Here is a 16,916-nt window from a genome sequence, read left to right on the forward strand (position 1 = left end):
ACATCTGATACAAATGATACACATTGAGATATAAGAAAACATTCCAGTTAAACATGGTAAGATTGTAGTCAATTTGAGAATTCTAGTTAAGACATTATCCATTTCTCTTCATTTTCAATTAGTTTGACTTGTTGAGGATAGATAAATGCTAAGTGACAGCAAACTAGTTGAGCACATACTATAGGAATATGGCTGGACTAACAGATGTCCAGATCAAGCTTAAAAACTTCTAGCCTTCTATAATTGTAAGGTAATAGAAAAATAAATAAACAAATAAATAAATAAATCTCTGTTCCATGTCTCCTCGCACATAAATTCTAGAACTCTTGTAGTTTCCAAAGTAATTTGAACACTAGAAATATCTCTTGTTCTAATATTTGGTTTTTGACCTATCCCTCTGAAACCCTGTAAATTAAATTCCAATGTGATAGGTACTCTAGGGACATTTTTTTTTTCTATAGAGGTGACTCTATGTGGGCTCCTGGATGACTTCTGTATGAAGTTTGGTCAAGACAAAGATCAAGTCATTATTCAAAACTTGGAATTTTCAGCCCCATCCTCAGAAGAGATGGCAGGATTTGGAAACGGAGTTTATAATTGATTATGCCTAATTCAGGAAGTCTTTATGAAAATCCCAATAGCATGGAGATTCAATAGCTTCCAGGCTGGTAACTGCAACTACACCACAAGGGTGATATATATCAATTTATGGGAACAGAAGCTCTTGTACCAAGACCTTCCAGACCTTGCCCTGTACATTCTTTATTTGACTATTTATATTTTTATATCATATTCTTTAATAAACTGGTAAAGCTGAGTATTTCCTTCACTTCTGTGAGATGCTCCAACAAATTAATGAACATTAAGGAAGGGTTAATGAGAACCTCTGATTTATAGCCAAATCTGATATAAATTGTGGTTAACCAGGGACCCACTATGTGGGATAGGTATCTTAAATAGGGTAGGAGTATTGTGGGGCTGAACATTTACCCTGTGAAATCAGATGCTGCCTTCAAATAGATAGTGTCTGAACTGAGTTGCATTATAGGACGCCACTGGCTTCACAGATAACTGCTTATATTGAAGAAAAATCTCTACAATCAATGACCAAAGAAATGTGTTCTGTCTAAATAGTAAAGAAAACTCAGTGTGGAAATTGAGTATTTCCTTGGCACTAATAAAAAGAGTAATTTAGAATTATTTGTTAATTTTTGGTATAGTCACAAAATTAAAACATGAATAGAATAATTTATTTAATACTAAATGACTTCTGTGAATCAGTTTCCAGTTATTTAGTCCTATCAACTCTAGTAAATAATATTCTTACCATTTTAGAAATGATAAAGCTGAAGCTTTAGAATTAAAGACAAATAGCACATAAACCCTTCATAGAAGGTTTAAAACTAGAAAAAAAGGCTTAACCCAAATTTAACATAAAATTCCAGCTTCTAAAACTATACAGTGCTGCTTCCCCATTTAATTCTTCCTTTAGATAGATATAGAAGATCTTCTATTATTCTGGCAATAGAACTCACTGAGATTGGAAACTGGCATGAATTTATCAATTTAAGTATGGCACCTGGTGGTAGCCAGTCCCAAGGTTCATATAACTGTTCATTTTATGATTTTATCTTAAAGAGTTATTTTAATGATTTTTCTAGCTCAGTAGATACTAACTATATTCCAAATATTCTATAGTGATGACAGAAGATAGTAATCTTTGACAGTAACATCTAGGTCTTCTTTTTAATTACAAAGAAATAGAGAGAGGAGGAGAGAAGTTAAATGTAGCACTTAGTGGTGGAAGCTTGGTTAGGTAAAGAAAACTCATGATTGCATTAAGGAAAAGACTTGCTTTGATTTTTTTTTTTTTACCTCTGTTGCTTTAAATCCAGGTTGATAGATATGATAGTTAATTTTATATGTCAATTTGAGCAGGCCTTAAGATGTCCAAAATACTTTGATCACTATTTTTTTTTATTTACTATGTCTGTAAGAGTGTCCCTGGATATGATTAGAATTTAAATCAGTAGACTGAGTAAAGTAGATGGCCTTCTCCAATGTAGGTGAGCATCATTCAGCCATTGAGGACTTGAATAGAAAAAAAAAAAAAGGGAACAAAGATTTCAGTCACTTAGTAGTTGAGATAGAACATGGATCTTCTGCTCGAAATGAGATTTACACCATCATCTTCCCTTGTTCGCAAGCCTAAAATTTTTTTGGCTTCCAACTTATAACAACAGATGTGATGTGGGAATTCTCAGCCTTCATAATCATAATATATTCATTATAATAAATATCTCTCTTTCCCCACTTGTCTGTCTCTCTGTGTATTCTCTCCATTCTGCTTCTAAAACAAACAGGTGCAATATGTTAAGTAAAAATTAAAATACTTATGTTTTGATATGCACACAGTAGCTCACCCTGCCTTTCTGTAGGTAATTTGTATCCAAGTAGTTATACAGGATCTACAGTCACATGAGAGGACTAGTTCCAGAAACCTTTCTGCTAGAATTTTAGAAGAATGGACGATATACTACTTTTCTAGTATAAATTTAGCAACTTAAAAAAGAAAAATTTAGTAATTTAATTAATATCACATCGTTGAATGACATTTTACAAAAACACTCAAAAATAATAGAGTACAGCAAAGTAAGATCCTCTCTCATACCTTTTAAAATCAATGAGGAATGTGATTTCACATAGCGTACAAATAAAAAAGCAATGTAGGAAATAATAAGCTTAATCAATCACTGATCATATCACATGTAATTCAATAATTAATTACATATTTCATCTTCGAATAATGAACTTCATTCATGCAAGGAATTATTAGTACAATCTTCACTGAGATAGTGATTTGCCTGAGAATAAAGAACATGGAGTCTAACCTGAATCTAAAGGATTATGGTCTCATTTTAAATATATGATTCACTTCAGTATTTTACTGAGGTTGTGGATCATATCAAAATGTTGAAGAATGACTACTTACTCCTGGAATCATTTTAATCTAGAAACAAAAATGCTTAATCCAATAACAGCACCTCAAGGGGCCATTTACTCCAACTCTTTGAACATGTCTAAATTTATCTCAGCATTTTATTAATAATCACCTACAAAGAGAGTCTATAATTTTTCTTTAAGAGTTATTCTGTTTTTCTCAAAAAAATTGCTAAATTTTTTTTTCTTAGCATACATTATTGCTTTTTGCAATTAGTGTTTCCTCTACATCTCTTAAGTAAGTGGTTTACTTCAGTACATTGTTATTTGGGGAACTATTTAAAATAATCCAGTGCCTATTTCCCACTTCCAAAGATTCTGATTCAGTTGGTGTTGGGCAAGGTCCAAGGATCTACATCTTTTAAAATCTCCTCAGAAGATTCTAGTGCCTAGCGACTAGGAAACATTGCCTAGACCTCCCAAATGTAGTACTTATAAGTATCTGGAAAAAATATAAACTATTTATTTACACATCAGTATGAATCACAATCACACATAATAAAGCCATATCCAAGACACAGCATAGAACAAATAGGAAAGGAGATTGAAAAGAGAAAGACAAAACAAACTGCTACACACATAAAGCACAATGAACAAATTTCCATAATAAAGATTGTCTTCAATCTTACTCACCTCAGTCTGTATTACCAGAAGTTTCCTGAACTACTTTTTCTACCGTTTTCTACTTCTGTCTGTACTTAGGTTTTTATCTGTCACTTTGATTCTTAGTGTATCAGGTGCTAAAATTCAGAGAAGCAGGTTGATACCTGGTCAAGAATAAATTGTCACAAGGGCAATTGCTGGCACTGTTGCAAAACCCAGATACCCACCAGCCAAGGAATGTCTAGAATACCTCTGTGATTCTATGCCCAGTTTATTCTCCATTCTTCTGAAGAACTTTGAAAAACTGTTGATACCTAGGCCCACTGCCCAGAGCAGAATCTGAGGTGGCACTGTGGCATATCTGTTTTAAAATCTTGTCAAGATTTATTGGATGCGGTCAGAGTGAAAAAAAAAAAAAAAACACTGATGTAAATGGACTTGAATCTTGAAAGCATATCACTATAGCCAGTTTGTCATATACATATCCCCAAGATCACAAAATCCGTGGGACTCCTCACATACTTTCAATCATCTTTTCTGATATTTCCTCCCTTAGTAAGTATTTAAAGGTTGTTCTTGATCATGTTGAGCTTATTCTAACTTTAAAAAGAACAGGTATTTGAAGTGAGGAAAATAGTATAATTTGCTCTGAATTTTGTAACTTACAGATTGGCTTTCATCAGAGGTAAATAGATATTTGGAACAGTGATCCTTCTGTTATATTTTATATAATTTATCTTTATTCTCAATTCTTCACAGTTTAGATGTCAAAGATAGCTTATATTGCTCCTCAGAAGTGAGAAAAATATAGCAAACATGATGACAAATTGCAAAGCTTTTTCATTTTCTTCTCAACTACCCAAATACAAAAATGACTTTACTTTTTAAGTCTATGATATTAACGATAATGAAGTGATCACACACACTATTATTATTTAGCAGTATGTAACAGAACTTTGCTAAACACTTTACATGTATATTAATTCAATTAATCCTACTATCAACACAATCACTAAGTTATTATTTTACTTTCAAAATTTACCTCCATTTTTAGAGATAAGAGATAAGAAAAGAATGGCGTGGAGAATTTAAATAAGTTTCTCAAGGTCATCTAGCAATTAGGGGAGACAATCTGTCTTATGAAATCAGTGTGATTAACTACAGCACTGTAATGCCTCTGTGAGAATTAAAATTTACCTTCCTAAAGTAGAAAAATGATGTATAATACCATTATGTTAATAGTAATGGATGTAATCTTCATTGTCTAGTGAGATAATGCAAATGAACAAAATTTATGTTTTATAGTATTTTTTCTAGTGAGAAAAGTACCAGAAAATCACTTTAAAATACTAAAGGTATATGATGTTGGAATCACCTAGAAATTATTTGTTAAGTAAGTCATTTTGGAGGCTCCTTCAAAGAAGTCAAGCAAATCCCTTGAAAGGTATTATGAACAAGGCAGGAAGTTCAGTTAGTTGGAGATTAGAATAAAAAAAGTCCTCACATTTCTAGGAAAAGTCTAATTGTTCAGTAGCTTCAGAACTGATTTTAAATTAATCAGTGAATGAAAAGTCACTTCTGTGAAGTCTTACAAGTCAACCAATCGATGTTAACCAGTAAAATGGATCAGTTGCATGGTGAAGGATAGAATTGGACTTTTGGTGCTGAACTTAATGTACTATGTACAGACATTGATTTATAACACAAACTGAAACATATATGATATTTTAGTGTGGCATTACTTCAATTAAAGGTAAAAGAAAAGAAAAGAAGAGCTTCTAAGTCTTAGTTGGCCCTTTCCCACGTCTGCAACTCACATGCAAATTATCCAAATGAGTTCGGAAGTTGCATTGCTCAGCAAGACTGTCCTGGAGCACATAACTCTCCCTTCACTTTTCAGTTTCTGACACTGGGTGAGGATTTCTATCATTGCTTTTTTTTAAAATTTTTTAAATTTAATGCTACCTAAATTCTAAATTTCATCTAGTACTTTAAATTTATGATGTAGGGCAAGTTAGATACAGTGCTGCCATGCTCATATGGTGGTGTGACATCTACGGACAAGGCTTCACACATGAGGATGTGTCTTCCCTGATGACCTGTGCTCAGGCACTGTCTGCTGTTACACTGCAAAGGTGCAATCATCTTTTAGGAGAATCAAGGTTTCAATTGATCCAGTGGAGGGAAGATTCATTACATCGGGAATATCATTTTTTAGAAAGGCCTTCAACACTGTCATGACAAGATACAGAAAAGCAATAGAAACTAGAGAGTGAACAGAGTAGCGGCTTAATTCTCTCCCCATTTTCATGGGAAATTTAGGCACTTAATTATTTATGTAAACCTTGAAGGTTTATGGCAATTCAGCATGAGTAAGATCTTTAAAAGGAAAGTGGAATACTTCCTATCAACCAGGCATGTGAGCTCTCAAAAAATAAACTAGGAAAATAAGAGACATGCAAGTATTTGTATCTTAAGTGTGAAAGAAAGTTTATACTTATAAAAGTATAATTTCTATTTTATAACAAAATGCCGTTGCTCATTTGGATGACTTCTAAAGTTTCTTCTCAAAGAGACTATTTGTGAATTTATTTTAGATCTGTTATAATCTTACATAATGAAGCAATTATTGAATATCCACTACTTTTTTCCTATCACCACCAAATTCTTGTCTTACTTCTAGATACTATTTTGATATATGAGTTTAACTTAATTTTCCCTAGGAATTACATATCCATATATGATATTAAATATTATAGCCATCATTTGTCATATGACATTATAAGGAAAACATCAAAAACTTTCTTACTTTTTATTCACAATTATTTGATTTTTCAAATCATGGAACAAATTTGTATTAAATTTACAAAATTTGCATTACTAAAACCTATATCTTTTTACCATGTTTTTAATAACAATATCTATTCAAAGTTTTGGAAATTACTTCTGATAATTTCCTACAATACAGTCATACTTATAAACTCTTAGCAAAGAAAATATAGCTTATACCAGAAAATTTATAAGGCATAACCCAATTGACACTAGCTATTAAAAATAAACTGTAAGGGGAACATTACTTTTAGTCTGCTAAATGATGAAAAAGAAGGGCAGTAATAGAACAGACACCAACAATTTTGTTTTATACTAAAACATGTAATAAATATATTTGGTAGCTACTTTGCTTCATTTCTCTGATGTTAATTATGTCTAGTAGCTAGTAAACACCCAGTAAATATTAGTACTTGTTACTTTATTATTACCACTGTTGTTTATTTTTAGTATTTGATGTGCAACATATAAATGGCAACCTTTTAAAGTGTGTAAAATATTAGGACATTTCCTCCTTTTAAATTTTCTGTTTTTTGGGGGGGCCTCCCCGGTGGCGCTGTGGTTGAGCACTGGGTTGAGAAGCTGCCCGCGGCCTCTGAGGCGCCTGTTCAATCCCCGGCTGCTCCCCGGCCACCGGAGGAGGGTCCCGCATGGTGCACAGACCTCTCCTGCCGCCCGCTGCTCTCCTCAGCAGTGTACTTCGGTCCTTCTGCCTGCTCTGCTCCCCGCTCTGGCTCTGGTGAATTCTCTCACCCTCCCGCGCTTCTGACTGTACCCAGTGCATGTATAAACAAACAAACAGACAAACAAACAAACAAATAAATAAATAAAAAACATGCCTCTATAAAAAAAAATAAATAAATTTTCTGTTTTTTGCATGAATGTTATAATTAACATGATGCATGGTTGAGTAGTATATATAAGGTATATAGTCTAATTATTAATATTTGTTCATTGCTTACTTTTTTAAATTTTGCTAAGATGCTCAATGAAAAATATGGTGATTTCTGATAGTAATCTTATGATAGTTCACATTTTAGAAAACAAACTATTCATTATGAATTAAAAGTCAATTCCCACTTTATGGAATGATAAATAAGTTGGTAGTGACAGGAAAACCACTGTCTGTAAAGTTAGCAGGTATGGTGAGCTGAATGTGACCAAAGCAGACTGCAGTCTGGCCTCCTGGCACAGCCAGCCAGTGGTGGGCAATCCTGCTTAAGGTGACTTCCCACCCAGCCGGTTATAATGCAGTTGTTCTATGTATGAGAACTTGAAATCTCCTCCTATTGCCTGTAGTTGATTTCTCCCAAACCCTAACTGCACATTTTTGATTACATGATAAGTGGTAAATGGGAGAACCAAGTGAAAAATGCAGACATATTTCTCACATTTGATGGAATGTTTCTACTTTGATTCACTCTTTAAATTCATGAACTAAGAACGACACAAGGTCTCCTACTCTGTTTTTTGTTTTTTTTTTTTATAAGGACATATTGTTGAAGGAAATTTTGAGTTTGGATTCCGTCCAATAGAATATTCATTCTCTTTTAATCACAGTCTCCAACACCAATTATGGGTTTATAGTCACAGTTCCATTTATGTTCTTGATCTGCTTGGCCCTAAAGGCATTTGAATTTGTAATTCCAGGGGCTAACCTGTAAACTACATGAGGGCAAGGATTATGTCAGTTTCATTCACTAATGTGTCTTTGGCACCTATCAGAATATCTTACATATTATAGGCTATGATTAATATTTGATGAAGCAAAGAGTATATAAATCGATGAAAGGCAATCTGCATTTAGATTTTCAAAATTAGCAGCAGAGGAAAAGAAATATTTGTACATGATCAATCTACCACCTTATATTCCATAAAAATGACCATTACTTGTTCTCATTAACTCTAACAAACAATTGTAGATTAAGACAGGATTTCTAAGCTAGTTACTATGCCACCAAATTATAAGCCTGTTTCTGACACCAGCAGGTGGAAGTTATCAAGAAACTCCAGACATTATTTTTCTAGGAACATTCAGCAAATAAGCTATTGCTTCTAAAAGACAAACAACATATAGATGCACTAGCACCTGTCATATCCTTTTTAATAACAATCTGTCTGAGATAGAGAGAAAAATGGCAAAAGGGAACTCTTAACAGCTACAATAAACAAAGCTAAGACAAACTCCTTTCATTGGTACAAAATCTGACAGTCTTATTTATGAGTGGCTCCAGGATAGAGTGTGAAACCAAGAGAGGTTATTGTCATCAACTTTTCTTTGAATAGGGTAGTCTGTGAATTCTTGGCACCTATCTCAATGGCTTTTGAACAAGTACTTGGAAACAAAAAAGCATTTTTATCACATCCCTTATGTTCTCTTGAAATCCTTCTATTGCTTAAAAACACATAATGATTGTTAATCTCAATGTTGTAAAAGATCAAGAAATTCCATTTCCAAAACTAAGAAAACACACGCTGGCAGGAAAGTATAAAATGATTGCCTCTTTCTAATACCTGTGGTAGGAGCATGATAATAACTGTGTAAGACAACTTCTCCCTTCTCTCAAAATAATTATGGCTCTCTAGAATTCAGCATCTGTGTTACCAGATGTTACTGTCAAACACATAAGCAATGGGTTTGAGTATTGCACAAACTAGCCAACTTCCAAGAGTCTTTGTCTGAATACCTCCATAGAAGCAGGTGGCTTTCTGGAGTCCAAGATTTTAAGGACCATCCAAACTGAACCAGTTCCATAAGGAAGAGATGCTTTTCTCTATTGATGAATCCAATCTGTCCAGGTTCAAACGACTACATATGTGTGTTAAAGCTTGGGGCATTTATAGTTAAGTTTTAAATGGAAGGAGTAAAACTTCTAATATCTAAAAATATCTAAAAATATCTAATACCACTAATAAAAAAAGGAAAATAATTATGAATCAAAAATGTGTCAACATTTCCCCCTCAAATAAATGATAATCTGCTGTCATGGCAATCAGTCAAAGATTTTATAACAATGAGAAGAAAATATGTTTTAGAAAAAGATTTGTAATGAATGTTTTAGGTAGGTTTTGAAAGGTTACATAGTCAGTGTTTAGAAGATATTAAAATGTTAACTAAGAGAGGCAGTTAGCTTTCATAAAGCATTTTATATAAATAGATGCAATTATTCATATTGTTCCTCCTTTTTTTTTAAGAGGCATGTTTTATTTATTTATTTGTTTGTTTGTTTGTTTTTTGTTTATACATGCACTGGGTACATTCAGAAGCGCAGGAGGGTGAGAGAATTCACCAGAGTCAGAGCAGGGAGCAGAGCAGGCAGAAGGACCGAAGTACACTGCTGAGGGGAGCATCAGGTGGCAGGAGAGGTCTGAACGCCATGTGGGACCCTCCTCAGGTGGCCAGGGAGCAGCCGGGGATCGAACCCGTGCCGCAGAGGCTGCGGGTAGCTTCACAACCCAGCGCTCAACCGCTGCGCCACCGGGGGGGGCCCTTGTTCCTCCTTTTGATGTTAAAATAGCCTTTGGTTTATGAAACAGTGATAGCAGATCATAGTTTCATTTTCTGCCTTTAAATAAATTAAAACTTAACAATAAAAATTTTTGAAGACATTAAATGTAAAATATTTGTGTTTCACTAAGATTTAACGACAGGTTTGCTTTTCTTTTTTTTAAAGATTTATTTATGCATACAAGAACTGGGGTACAGGTCAGAAGTGCAGGGATGAAAAGATTCACCAGAGACAGAGTGGGGAACAGAACAGGTAGACTGACCGAAATACACTGCTGTGGGGAGGAGCAGGCGAGACAGGAGAGGTCTGCTGCACCATGTGGGTTAGCTCTCTGGTCTAGGATCGAACTTGTACAGCAGTGGCTGTGGATAGCTTCATAGCCCTGAGACTTAATGCCTTGCACCACCAGGGAGACCCAGGTTTGCTTTTCTTAACAGCAAATTTACTTCAAAAGATATTAGTTAACTTTCTCTTAAAAGATTGTCACAGACAAAATCAGTGCTTTTTCATACAGAAAGTTCTGCTCCAATGCAAATAATTCAGACTATATTAAAATGAAGTCATTTATGTACATATTTCTGTGATTATAATAAGTGATCCATTTCAGATCTTGGAAGAAGAATATGTATCTATATGATGCCAATACATTATAATTTAGTTAGAAAAACTTTTTCATAAGGAAAAATCAAACCGACACTTTTGCATATAGAAGATAAAAAGGTCAAAAATAAGTTTTCCTACAAATACTTTATCAAGTAGTTATAGGAAAACACACATCCATGTTAGGGAGGAAACTAGTAACTTCAGATCTGTCATTGTTTTTGCTAATCAGTTCAAGTGATTAAAGGTTTTCATTCTTCAAAACTGACTTCATCCAGCAGGCTGTTAGAAATATAGGTAGCATTCCCTACATTGTAAAGTAAGAAAACTAAATCTCAGAATCTCATTTCATCGCTTATTTATTTATTTTTGTTCTTTTGCATTCTCGCACTACTAACTATTTTAGCTTGTTGGTTACTTATTAGTCATCCCACGAGATGGCAGACAGGGAAAAGTTCAGACTGAAAACTCAAACAGTACAATACCTACACTTACTCATATTTCTATCAAAATTGGGTGTGGCAGCATATTTGGTGTTCATTTCAGACAAATTTGCCTTATGTTCCCAGTCTTTCTCTCATCTTTGGGAAGATCACGGCATCGCTTCATGACACAATAATTATTTTTTTAATGTAGTTGTACTGAATTTACTTTCTATGCAGAAGATAATTTAAGAGCCAACAGACATACATGAGCCAAATTTAAGATGTAAGACAGTTCACAATAATAAGGCAATAGGGAGACTAGAAAAAGTGAGATTTTTCACTATCCTGGTTAATAATACTTATTACCAAATACAGTATGTGTCACAATCTCTACAATGAGAATTCTGACAAAAAGTGAAAACAGGGAATTATAGTAATTCAATCTGTATGTGATAAAAGCATATATAACAATTTCCACATCCACAGGAGTCAGTCAGTACCGCATTATAACTATATGTCTGAAATGAGAAAAAAGAGGATAAACTAGCAATTTTATTATATTTGTTAAAGGGAGGATATACTTCAAATACCTTCAAAATTATTTAAAATAATAAAGATCTTGTTAAATATTAGAATATAAAAAATCATTCTTGTCAAAATAATTTTCTGCAAAATTAGTAAAAATTATGATTTATCGCAATAGTTAAAATTCATGTAAAAACTAGTTTCAAGAAAATAACACAAAATTTGATGATTATATTATCACTAAATTAGTGAAAAATAAACCCTTAGCTCAATATTATGTCTCAACAGCTTTATCTTTGAGACTGAATTTCAAAATCTAGTCTCACAATTTAGGTTTCTTTCCAGTTTTATTCATGTATCATGAAATTATGAAACTGTAAATTCTGAAGGTAACCTGTAAGCTATAGCCATCCTCTATGGCATGAGCTAGATCCCCAGCCAGGGAGCTGACCCACATGACGCAGCAGACCTCTCTTGTCTCTTGTCTTGCCCACTGCTCCCCTCAGCAGTGTATTTCAGTCATTCTGCCTGTTCTGTTCCCCACTCTGTCTCTGGTGAATCCTCTCACCACTGCACCTCTGGCCTGTATCCCAGTTCTTGCATGCATAAATAAATAAATCTTAAAAAAAAAAAAAAAAGAGCTGAGAGAAAACCTGCCAAATCCTGGGATGATCCTTCTCTGTACCAGTCACCATTCTATTTATAGGCACTATAGGTTTTAATGAATTATTTTGTATTAAGTATATCTACCAATTTTAACGGTGTAGCACTTATTCAACACTAACATCACTACCTTTATTTTATCTTTCACTTACCTAACAATTAAATTCATGGAACTTTTAATTTGGATTTTTAATATTTATATGTTAAACAAAAAAAATCATTCTGTTCATGACTAGTACATAGCAGAGCGCTTCTGCAACTGGCTTACATTCAGAAACAACAAAAAGCATACCTGATAAAACATTTTCATTGAAAAGAATTTTTTTAGTAAAAACAAATAACCACTGCTATTATCTATATATACCATTGCAATTTATTTTCATGAATTAATATAGTTAAATATTTAGGTACAAGGAAATATTAAAAACATTTATTAATCACCTACTTATCAGGTACCATATATATGAGTAAGTGCATGTGTGAATATGTGTATAATTATTCAGTTATTGATATGTTCCTTCAAGGTAAGTGTTATACTTCTGTGTGGGAGAATTAAAGCAAGGACCTCATCCAAATTCATGTAATATATTGTGGTGGTGGCGCCTTCCTAGTAGCACAGGGGTTAAAGACAAACCTATCAAGCTATCACAGGCCCTTGCAGCATGAGTTTGATTCCCTTCCAGGGAGCAGCAGACCCCTCCTGTCTCACCCGCTGCTCCCCTCTCTTGTGAATCCTCTCACCATCCACATCTCTGGCTTACAACACAGTTTTTGTATGCATAAATAAATTTATATATATATAATATATAATTTATCTTATATGAACATTTATATGATATAATATATATACAATTTATATATTATATAATATTTATTTTTATTTTTATAATATATAAAATTATTTATAAATGTTTATATAAGATAAATTATTTATATATAAAGTGGTGGTGTTCACTGTCATAATTTTGTACACACATCTCTCAGACTACAAGGCAAGATTTATTTTCTCTAGAAAAAAAAGAAAATTACCCAATTTAAAGAAATATTTTAAAACAAAGAATATTCTATATATACATGATCATGAATTATTAAAAGCTAAAATGTGATATAATGTATAAAAATAATCAATAGCACAGATACAAAGCTATATTAATGACAGATGACCATATATCTCTTAAAGTCGAAGGTGACAGTTGAAACACCTTTGAAATAGTCAAAATCATGTGAGAATCAAATGTCAACAGAGATTTATCATCTCTACAGAATAAAGTGAAGACCAATCCACAGAACCAACTTGTCTCTATAAAACACAGAATTAGATAGAACTGCAAATGCTACTTGACTTACTTAGGTTGTGTTCAATGAATCTATGAGAAATTATTCAAACCGTATTTTGATGAAAGAATTGTAGTTATAAAGCAGAGTGAAAAGGGTTTGCTCTGAGCACAGACTTCTAGGTTTAAATCCAGTTTCTTGCCAGAGTTTCAAGGAAATTGCTTCACAGTTTTGTGTCTCATTTTCTTCATTGGTAAAATAAAGAAAATAATAGTGCTATTTCAAAAGATTGTTGAAAGACTAGTAAATAAAATAAATAATATAATAGCAACACCCATAAATATTGCAAATATAGTGTCCATGTAAAAGCAAAAACATTGTTTTAAAGTAAAACACAATTAATTAAAAAGTTATAGTTTAGGATCAAAAAGATGTGGTACATATACACCGTGGAAAATTACTCAGCATTCAAAAAATATAAACACATGCAATTTGCAGCAACATGCATGTAGCTGGAAGGAATCATGCTCAGCGAAATAATCCAGACAGAAAAATAAAAATACCGAATGGTCTCACTCATAGCAGGAATAGAGAAAACTTAAATAAGGGACCAAGAAAAAGAATAACGATAAGAAAGAAAATATCAAAATCAACAAAAACTACGAACCAGAGACACTCTATAAGGGGTGGGGGGTGGAGAAAGGAGGGCTTGTGGTCAAAATAAGGGGCGTGTAATTGTATGGGGAATATAAAAATAAAATTTAAATTAAATGTAAAAAAAAACAAAAATTACTGTTCACTTCATTTTAGAAAATATCTCAGACTAGATGCATAAAGGAGAATAAATTGATCAGGGAGGACAAGAACAGTACTAAGTATATTGCTATAGGTTAAAAACATTGATTTCTCAAACATATGATTAAAACTTAGTATTTGTATGCATGATGCCAGGCACAAGAGAATGGTGTGTGTGTGTGTGTGTGTATGTGTATGTGTGTGTGTGTATGTACAAGATGGTGGTGGTGGGGAGTGGTCTAAGAACAAACAGAATTTTGAACTACTACTGAGGAATATAAATACCTATGATATTTTCATTGATGGCATATCTTTAATTCTTCAGAGAAAATAGTTTAGTATTGTAATGAGTCAATTTCAGTGAATTCTATAGTCAAGTTCCCAGAAAAAGTGCTTAACTAGAGGATATTGGAAGAAATTCTATTGCATAGGCATTAATCTTTGCTCACGAATGATGTATCTCCTTAAAAAAAAAAAAGGTTAGCTTTCCAGGGAGTTATTTTATTTTTAAAACAAAGTCTTATTGGATGAATCATTTCAAATAAACAAATTTATTGACTTATGCATACACAAGGTCACAGTGACCTCTAATTGACAAAGCTGGTAGTCACACCACAGTCTTCGGAAAGTAGAAATCTGCTAATGGTGTTGCCCTACATCAATCAAGACTTTAATTGGTAGCAGTTTTTAAAGTATGAGGTCATTTTTGAAGAACAATCTAATTACTGTGAAAATCCTGTTTAACATCTCCAAAACAAAAAAAAAAAAAAAAAGAAAGAAAGAAAGAAAAGAAAAGAAAAGAACATGGATTTTGATTTTTCTCTTCAGGCATGCTTATAAACATGTGCACCATAACTGCAATAATAGATGGTTTAAAGAGAAACAAATAGATGTAAAGTTCTGTCACCTTTTCACCAGTCTACCTGGCTCTAGATACTCACACCAGTCCTTCTATCTATACCTGACACAGCTTTCCTGCTACATTCAACCTCAGTGCCAGCCGAACCTGTGATCCTAGGGGGAAGTTTAAAGCCCTGATATACGTGAGATTTATTTATTTATTTATTTATATGTTTGTTTGTTTGTTTATTTATATACAGCATTGTTTATAAATACAATGGTTTATAACAATGCTGCAGATAGTTTAAATATAGGGAATTCTAAAGCAGCAAAATGGGCAGACAAAAAAAATACAATGTATGGCACCCTGAGATCTTACGGGAATATATCATCACAAGGAAAGAACTATTCTTCAGAATCCAAACACAGAGGCGCAGATATTATGTAAATCTAATAGAGTTCAAATTTGCCACAATAATGAAAATCAAAAGGATGGGTGAAAAAAAGCAGAAAGACAAGTCAAATGATACACGAGAACTCAGAACTCAGTTGATTGTAGAGATATCACAAAATTTAGAAAAACAAGTGATGACCTGAGAAATAAAATTAATGAACATAAAGTAGAAATTGTAGCTTTAAATAAGAAAATAACAGACTCCTACTCCTTACCTCAACCTAACACCAGAATGAGTCTTCTACCTGGTGATTTGACAAACACTTTACATTTTCTCCATCGGTAGTGTACAGCCACAGCTCACGGTCCTAAGAAGCATCTAACACCATCATCCATTGTTCCACTCTCCCCTTGTTCTCCATTTCCCCACCCTCCCATTCTGGTAGCCTCAAGAGGGTGTGGTGTAAAGCACATCTGAAGAGGTGTGAACCTATACCCCTAAATCATATGCCGTGTTATAAGCCAATGTTACCCATTGAAAATTGATACAATTTTATAAGGAATGGAAGTTATTAAAGTCAATAAAATTTATTTGATGTTATATCAAAAAAATAAGCATCTAAAGAGAGTTGTGGCTTTAAAGCATTGGATGCTTTAAACTGCAGGGGTGTTTGTTCCTTGTCCATCCATCGGTTCCCCAAAACCAAGAGAAGGTCCCTCTCTCATCATTTTCCTAAGTAACAGGCTCAGGTATGCTCTGACAGGAGATGAACTCAAGATCTGTATGCAATGGTTCATTAAGACTGATGCCAAGGTCTGCACTGATATAACCTTCCCTGCTGGTTTTATGGATGGCATCAGTATTGACATGACTGAAGAGAATTTCCTATTGACCTGTGATACCAAGGGTCACTTTGGTGTTCATTACATTACACCTAGGAGACAAAGTCCAAGTTGTGTACAGTGAGAAGGATAATGTTGGACACCAAAGGAATTCCTCATCTGGTCACCTATGATTTGTGTACCATTCACTATCCTGATCCACTCATCAAGGTGAAGACACCATTCAGACTGATTTGGAAAATGGCAAGATTACAGATTTCACCAAGATTGACACTGGTAACCTGTGCATGGTAACCACAGCTGCTAACTTGGGAAGAATTGGTGTGATAACCAATAGAGAGAGACACCATGGAGCTTTTGATGTAACCCATGTGAAAGATGCCAAAAGCAACAGCTTTGTCACCCATCTCTCCAGCTTTTTTATTATTGGAAAGGGCAACAAACAATGGACTTCTCTTCCCTGATATAAAGGTATTCACCAAACTATTGCTGAAGAAGAGACCAGAGACTGACAGCCAAGCTGTGCAGCAGCAGTATAGTTGGATGGAAGAGCCTTAATGCTTAAATAAAGACAATACAACATGATTTTTTTAAAAAAGAAAAACTTTGATTTAT

The 16,916-nt window shown here is 33.7% G+C and overlaps 1 protein-coding gene and 1 pseudogene across 2 annotated transcripts in view; one reads left to right on the forward strand and one right to left on the reverse strand.

Moving 5' to 3' along the window:
* NAALADL2 (N-acetylated alpha-linked acidic dipeptidase like 2) overlaps nucleotides 1-16,916 on the reverse strand; it is an 881,821-nt gene that overhangs the window by 613,421 nt on the left and 251,484 nt on the right. The gene's annotated exons all lie outside the window — the stretch shown is intronic.
* On the forward strand, nucleotides 12,630-16,765 carry LOC311169864 (small ribosomal subunit protein eS4-like; annotated as a pseudogene). Its single transcript has 2 exons — nucleotides 12,630-12,678; nucleotides 16,124-16,765. The product of its transcript is annotated as a small ribosomal subunit protein eS4-like (transcript).

This window comes from Talpa europaea (genome assembly GCF_964194135.1).
Source record: "Talpa europaea genome assembly, chromosome: 4".
Taxonomy (NCBI): domain Eukaryota; kingdom Metazoa; phylum Chordata; class Mammalia; order Eulipotyphla; family Talpidae; genus Talpa; species Talpa europaea.